At 36.3% G+C, this 8,488-nt stretch overlaps 1 pseudogene; it reads left to right on the top strand.

Moving 5' to 3' along the window:
• The first annotated feature begins 1,454 nt into the window (after positions 1 to 1,454).
• Positions 1,455 to 7,310, top strand: LOC109109946 (annotated as a pseudogene).
• Positions 7,311 to 8,488: the final 1,178 nt, after the last annotated feature.

The raw sequence follows: 8,488 nt of genomic DNA, 5'->3' as shown, positions 1-8,488 counted from the left end.
AACCACAAAGTTTCTACTTAATTTACAAGAATCTTTGTTTATTCTGATTATCTTAAATCAGTGATTAAACAATATGCATGTATATACTTCTTTTTTTAAAGCAGACGTTTTATGTGTTTCAACTAGCTACTTTTAATGGTAATTAATTTTAGGTTTAAAAACAGTTTATTTAATAGGTCTCGAATAAAAAAAGACATGGGATTTGAGCCTCTAAAGTGCTTTGGGACAACAAAGAGTATTGAATTTGTGGAATGTGCCTTACAATCTGCAGTGGTGTGGTGCAGGGTATACGGTGTATAGCCTACACACTTCTATATCCCCTCTGATGCGCATCAGTCAGTAGTGTCCTGCATTAGCAAAATCATGACAGTCCAGCACATGAGTAGCTAAACCAATCGCATGTGAACAAATGCAAATATTCCCTTAAAACACTCAGGACCAAGACGTAAACACACTCAGTGCAGCCTATGTTTCATTTATATTGGAAGCCAGAGGAAGAAAGTCTAAAACGGACTCGTAGGAGTAATACTGACGTACCAAGTGTTTGTAGTATATGAACAAATCATAACCTTTCAATCAGGAAAATATAGGAAAGATATTATAGAATATAGGCCTACGAATTATTGGTTATTGTCCAGCAGTGTATTTAATTTCTTAGCCAATTAAAAGTAAGATGTATGATAATGATAATAATAATAATAATAATAAAACCTGTGAAAATTAGACGAAAAAATAAAGTATTATTAAATTTGACATTTCTGTCCCCTTCACATCTGAAATGTTGGCAACGTCACTGTGTATTATTAAATTTGCCCATCACTGTTTGCCACTCATGGGAGAAACAGTCTGGATAAATTGAGAATCACAATTTTTTTTTTTTTTTTTTCAACCAGAGATCATGATTCTCTCACACTTCTGAACAGACAACTAAACAAAATAGCATGTAATTTACTATAGGCTCTGACAAAATGTTAATTGCTGCAGTCTACTTATTTATTTTATTTGAATTATTTATTGCAAAATCTACACCTTGGCTAATATTAATTTCTTTATGATCCTACTCCGTGAAGTCAAGCAGCAGATGTTAAGTGATAGTGTGCAAATACTACTGGCCCGTTTTTGGGGAGAACGAAATATGCAAGACTACATGCTTAACATTGTCGATGTTTATAACCCAGGGCGTTCATCCTTTTCTGAGCTACTTAAAAAAAATGGGGGCATAAATTAAGATTATCGCACCACTATACCCACTGCTTACAGCACACATTAAAACCATCAAAATACACTCATATTTCAGTAAAACTGTACGTATTAAGAGCATAGGACATGAGCCATCTGATGCAATCACAACTTTTTCAGCATACAACGTAAAAAAAATACGACGGCCTTTTCTCAGTGCGCATGCGCAGTGCGTGTGCCTTCAGGACTGGTTCCACGTCTGAACGCGAGCTCGTTTCAGCCAATCACAGGCGGCCACAGTGTGTTTGGAAACAACACACGCAAATACTTCATGGCTTATGCCCAACCCGAAACTTCTTGAATCAGGAACCTCTCTACTTTTCACTGTCGTCTTTTGTCCTATTGACTGATCGAGTCGCGAAGTCTTCGAAATTGTATGCGTTTCTTAATATAGTTCTAGCTGGTTTGAATAAAAAAGGAAATGGAAAATTCTGAGGTGTCGGATAAGGCGACGATCTCGCTGGTCATTAAGACGCCTAATCAGTTTCACGGCGATCAGTTGATCGAGGGAGTGCGCGTGGACTGGACAGTGAAAGACCTCAAATGTCACCTTTCCAAGGTTTATCCCACCAACCCGGTAGGTCTGGATTGGTTTCTTCTCCTATAGATATCGTTTTACACTTAGAGAACTGTTAGCATTCCTCAACAGACAACACAAAGCCAGTATGGCTGAACGCTACTGGAAATAACATTCATTTGCCCTCTATAAACAAGATGAATTTGCACTCCATAAGTCTCTAGACTGCTTTCATATTGTTAGGTAATTAATAATTTAGCACATTATTCCTATGCTGTGTAACTGCGTTACATGGACACAAATTGAGTAGGTACGTGTGCAAACTTTGATTGTGAAGAGATACACTGAATGCATTTCCTCTAAAAAATGTTTTACTTCTCCCAAACATAAGATAAATACCATGGTGTAAATGGAGTTTCTAGGCCATGTTTGACATTTGTACTCGTTTTCACAGGCTGAGAAAGACCAAAGACTCATTTACTCAGGCAAGCTGCTTCAGGACAACCTACTTCTGAGAGATGTTTTCTCAAAGGTGAGGGTCTTTTTAACATCTGTGGGGATGCTTTCTGTTTATTTCAGGGTTGACAAATGACTCCAACAACAGACCTGTATACAAAGTTTTTAATTATCTTACACTTGTTTGTTTGCTTCAGAATTTTATCTTTACCTGCTTGCAACAATGACATTAAAAACCATTCAAATTCCAGCTATTAGTTTACTTATACATACATACATATACATATATATATATATATATATATATATATATATATATATATATATATATATATAATGTATATGTTATATACTTTATATATGTGTATGTGTGTGTGTGTGTGTGTGTTTATATATATATGTTTGCGTGTGTATATATAAATTTGATTTTGCAAAAACAAACTGGATCTGTAATGATCTTGAAACGTATAATTTTTATTTTATTAGAAATATAATTTTTAAATGATTTAAAATAGAAATATTTTTATATAAATATATTTATATAATATATATATATATATATATTATATATATATATATATATATATATATATATATATATATATATATAATTATATACGTCTTGTATATAATTTATTGTATGTATTGTTTCTAATTTTATTTGAAAAAATTATATTTTAACTAACTCATTAATTATACATATGGATTTTAGGTTATTAAAAAAAAATAAATGAATTAAATTACAATAGTCTTTATAACCAGTAGCAGCATCCAGAAATAACTACCAGAAAACAATTAACCCTTTTTTTTTGGGGATTGATTATCACTTTTGGCTACATTTAGAGTAGCAATAAAGCATGACCATATTTTTTGTGACCCGGAACATAATTCAGGGTTAGAAAAAAAGATTCAGTGTATGTATCAGTTGTACTGAAAGGCAGGGGTGTTGGCAGAACACTGCTGTTTTTTTTTTCATTGTTTGTCAAAGCAAAAAAAAAAAAAAAAAGTAAAATGGGTGGATCCACAAAACACCTCCTGTTCTGTATCCTCAGCCTGATCCTCTTACCATGACCTGCTGTAGTCTGTTCGATTTCAAAGCTGTTTAGAGACACTCAGCTGCCTCGCATGTGAGATGGTAATTTGAAAATAGGACATTTATTGTTACATGTTCAAAGCCTGTCACCTGATAGACTTATATGCCATAAAAGTGTGATGCAGGTTTGCACAGAGATCAAAACAAAATGACAGTCACGTGGTTTACCAATCTGTCAAAGCTTTCTCTTTCACAAAATAATGTTTCCCTTGATGTATGTCGTTGCCACATCAAAAAGCACATTACCACATGCTTCTGCCAAAAGTACTAAAAAAACTCAACGTTTTTTTTATTTTTAACAGGCTCCTTCAGAGACTAAGCCCACTCTTCACCTGGTGTGTGCTGTGAAACCCCAGCCTGCTGCCCAACTTGGAGCGAGACCCAAGGTGTGTTATTCCCATCTACTATTTATTTTAGGCTTTTACCAAGTGGCAAGACTTATTAAGTGGTACATGTAAAACAGACATTCTGCTTATTAGTTGTAATGTCCTGAATTTAGCTTCAAGGCAGGATGTTTGATCAGCTTACTGTATGTTCAGTGAAATTGAGATCTGTAGGCCTAATGTCTCTCAAGGGAAGTTTGTGTTCGTTTCAGTTTGGTGGAGATATCACCACGCAGCTGCTTACTTCCTGTTCCTTTCTGCATCCGTGTTTGCATAAACCAAACACTGCAGCAGTTTTCAAATGAAGTTTCATAGTCTCTTGCACCTGTTCTGGTCTTCTTACTCAAAAATCAAATATGCTTCCTTCTCAAATCTTGGGTGTAGGTGACATCAACACAGCAGCAGAGTTCCCAGCCCTCCCCACTAACTGCTAGCCAAAGCTCAGAGTCTTCAGGACCATCCGTGGCATCTGTACCCTCCACGGACGGCCTTAGACAGCGAGCTCATGCCGCCTGGCCTGGATCTAGTGTTAATACGTCTATGTGAGTTCCTGTCTTTTCCCTTCAAATTCAAATTCAGTGCAATGAGTATAGAAAGTGTATGCATGTTAATGTGTAAATTGTGTGTAGTGTTTTGTACTAGTTAATCAACGTTTACCTTCGTTTGCAGGCCTTTAACAGCAGCCATGGCCCACCCAGCTTTTCCCACATACTCCCTTTACAGTCCACAACAGCTCCTGTGGTTGCAGCAGATGTATGTCCGCCAGTACTACATGCAATAGTAAGTACACCCTACGTGGACATACTACAGTATAGGGCTGCAGAATTTGGGGGGAAAATTGAATGATTTTTCTTATTAAAATTGTGATTTTAAAATGCTTGATTGTAGGGCTTCACAAGTTTTAACTGTATTATATATTACTAAACAAAAAATAAACAGAAAAAGAAATATATTACTATTCTAATATTTCCCTGTAAAATAAAGAGTATTTAAGAAAAATTATATAATAAAATAACTTGATTGTATATATTAACTGTAAAATCAAAAATACTTATATATTTTAGCTTTCCAGTTTTTTTAACTTAGCTATTTAAATTAAAAACCAATATCATGATTTGGTTTATGATTAATTGTACAGGTCTACTAGACTATTACACTGGTGTTCATTATGCGAATGAACCGTCTGACTGTGTTTAATGCTGTGATGTGTCTTTCAGTCACGCTGCCATGGCAGCTGCCACCTCCACTCCAATGGGCCGCCCCTGCTTCCTCACTCCCTGTTGGTCCTCATCAAGCTGCTGTACCTGCAGCTCTACCCAATCAAGGCCCCATCAACGACCTGCCAGTTAATCAGAATGCCCCAGCTCCTGCATTCATCAACCCCGAAGGAGCCAATCAGAATCTGCGAATGAATGCACAGGGTGGTCCTGTGATGGAAGACGAGGAGGACATGAACCGCGATTGGCTAGATTGGGTGTACACCGCATCCCGATTGGCTGTCTTCCTGAGCATTGTGTACTTCTATTCCAGCGTGAGCCGCTTCATCCTGGTCATGAGCAGCCTGGTTATTATGTATCTGTAAGTTTAACTAAAACACCAAATGTTTTTTTGTAAACAAACTTGTGGTTATGGATTGTGAGTCTTTTTTGGGGGATTTGGTAGGTTTGTAATTCACAAAATTAGCCAGTGAATAAGAGTCATTTGTTTAAGAAATGCACTACACTGGTTCTGCTGTATGTTTTTGACTCACAAAAATTAGCATCTCTTAGAAGTAATTAATTCAGAAATCAGACTATTTGGTTTCGCTGTATGTGGGATCTGTAAATGGGTTCTTGATGGAGTCTGTAAACAGTTACACCTCCAGTTATGTAGCTTCACACTCTGAGCCATTTGGCAGCGTACAAACTCACATGCATTCCTGAGCAATGTGAAAGGAATGAGTAGTTTATGCAAGTGGGAAATGAGCAGAAGGACAAAGGGTTCTCTCTGATCAGAAAGAAAACATCTGCTTGTATATCACTGCAGATCGGTTGGGGTATTCTGGGATTATTTTTTTAATCTCCAGCTGTTATAACTGGTTTTCAGACTGGTAAAAATTAACTTCTGCAACTTTATCTCTGCAAACGTGGCAGTTAGACTGCTCTGTAGACCAGTGCGTGGCGCTCCAGCAATCATTGTGTGACATCCTCCATGTTACAAACCTGACCCAACCTGCCATAAAAACAGTCTGAGCCACCCTCTCGTTAGTTAGTAATGTATAAATGAGCAGAGTATATTTTGTGGCATGTTGTCATTTTAATGGAAATGGAGTTCATGGGGGCCTGAATGCCTTTTTGTTGCTATTCTAATGTTTTTTTTTTTTATTCTTTCTTTCAGACACACAGCAGGCTGGTTTCATTTTAGACGGAGACCCCAAGCCAGGCCTCACAATCAGCCAGCACCAGAGGTCATTCAGAACCAACAAAACCAAAATGAGGATAGACATCCAGGACCTGTGAGACATAGTTTATTTTTAAGAAAGCAAATGAGGAAAAGAATTAGTTTTACTTGAATAAGTGGAGTGTGTAGGCATATATGTGCTTATTTATTCTCATTTTGTTTTGAAGTGCCGCCCAATGCTGAAGTGGAGGGAGCCGGTGTTGTTGAACCCGCCATGACGGCAGTGCCTGTTCCCCCAGTTAGAACACCCATCCTATGGACAGCCTGGGTGTTGTTCAAAGCCTTTTTTGCTTCCCTGATACCTGAGGCCCCACAGGGTGTTGCAAACTGATGCAGAAAAAAATCAGACAAAAATTGGACTCCAGAGTCATTGACCATTTAGACTGGACATTATCAACGAAGGCTACAAGTCCTGGAAATGGTAGCACTTTCCAGTCCTTTGACTATGTGACCAACGGTTGCACATTCTGTATAGACAAGCTCTTGGTACACGGAGTTGTAAATTTTTGCTGGACTTTTTTTACACAGCACTTTAGATAACCGCAACGGCTGAAATCAGTGCTATTGGTCTCCTGGCCTGATCCTCTTATATATAGGCTCCTGTCAACAGGGCTTCATTTTCTTCAAGTGCTCTACTATGAGTGATCCAAGGATTAAATTCATGGGATTATCTTATTAAGGTTCTAGAATGGTTGACAACAAAGGCAATATATTGATTTTGTTCTAAGTGCATGAATAGATGGAGGGGTGCTTGGGAGAATGCATTTGTGGCACTTTGAAGCTAATGGTGTTTATACAAGTATAACATGCTTACATGTTCTTTTCTAATTGTTGTTCCACCTGAGAAATGTTAATATTTATCAAGGAGGTTTGGTATGAGTTCACGTGTTGTGAGCAGAATTTGCAATTCAATGAGCACCAAAGAGTTTGTTGTTGACCTCTGGATGAAAAGAAGGCGAGTGAACCTCACTTTGAATTCTTTACATGAAGGAACTGCACTTTGGTACTTGCAATTGAAATGAACAGAAATTAACAGAGGATTAGTTCTGAGAGACTTAAATATGCTTTTAGTCTGATATTTATCGACACTGTAGCATTGCCATCATTTCATTTTATGGATTACATAGCTTTATTATTAACATTATTAAGATAAGCCTCTTTGTACTTGGAAATGGAAGTGAAAACAAAAATAAACACTTTCTTTTGTTCCAATTTCACTTTAAAATTATTTGAAAAGTCTAATATAAATGTGAGTTGAATTCTCTTAGGGTAACTTTTTTCTCACCCATTTTAACTACATTTAAGTTTTTTCTTATTCATTTGTCAGTTTTTTAAATCTTGAGCTTTAAGCTGCCAGTTCATTTAAAGGCACTTTTTAAAATTTTAAGATTTTCAAATGTCATTTACATACCTTAATTGAACTGAAATCATACCAGTGCGATTTCTGTGATGTCACAAACCTACATAATGCAATTGCAGCCAAATCTGACATCACTCAGCCTTATATTGTGTCAAATATGTAAGTCTTTCTTTAATCTCTGGAACACAAAAACAAGGTGTTTTAAAAAATTGTCCTGGTCACTTTTTTTTCTGTGGTAATAAAATGAATAGAAACAGGAGCGTTCAGGTTTCACAACTGTTTATGGACTTTACAAATCATACATTGCTACTTTTCTCATGAAAATGATAAGTTTGAGCAAAAGCAGAAGTCCATTAGTCTAATTTAAACTCAAAAAGACATTAAGAAATTGAGGAAAAAACAAAACAAAAAACAGTGTAGGAACTGTTTGCACTAGGCCTTACAGAAAAAGGAGGCTAAGAGACCAGACAAAACTAACCTGATAAAACCCCTGACTTTATTTCCATAAAAATAGTTACAATTTAGTCAGTTTTTATGATCTCATATAAAGCATAGCATATTTATGTAATACATAAAGATTGTAAAATATAAAAAAAGGTTGCAAATGACATTAAGTCATTAGTAAGGAAGTAGCAAAAAATATTCAAGTGCATAAAAATAACTGCACACAAGCTAAAATGTCAATTCATGAAAAACAATAAATGAAATGGAGACAAATTTAAATTTAACACCTAAATTATTCCCTTTTCAGCATGCCAGATATCCCAGCATAGAGGGACAGTGATCAATAGGCATTGGGATGATGAAATATAGATTTAGGGGACTCCTGAATTTGTTTACATGTTATGTGGTCCACATCTGTGTTATGTCTTGTATCTTATGACACTCTATTTCCCACCTCAACCACCGCTTAGAGATCCATAACCTTTCCACTGGAAAGAGTGAGTTTGAGCTGAAAGAGTATGAAGGAATATAGGCATCTCTATTTCAAACGTGTCTGT

Source organism: Cyprinus carpio, chromosome A18 (genome assembly GCF_018340385.1).
Source record: "Cyprinus carpio isolate SPL01 chromosome A18, ASM1834038v1, whole genome shotgun sequence".
Lineage (NCBI taxonomy): Eukaryota > Metazoa > Chordata > Actinopteri > Cypriniformes > Cyprinidae > Cyprinus > Cyprinus carpio.
Note: the sequence above shows the minus strand (reverse complement) of the source record. Positions and strands in the feature narration are given on the sequence as shown.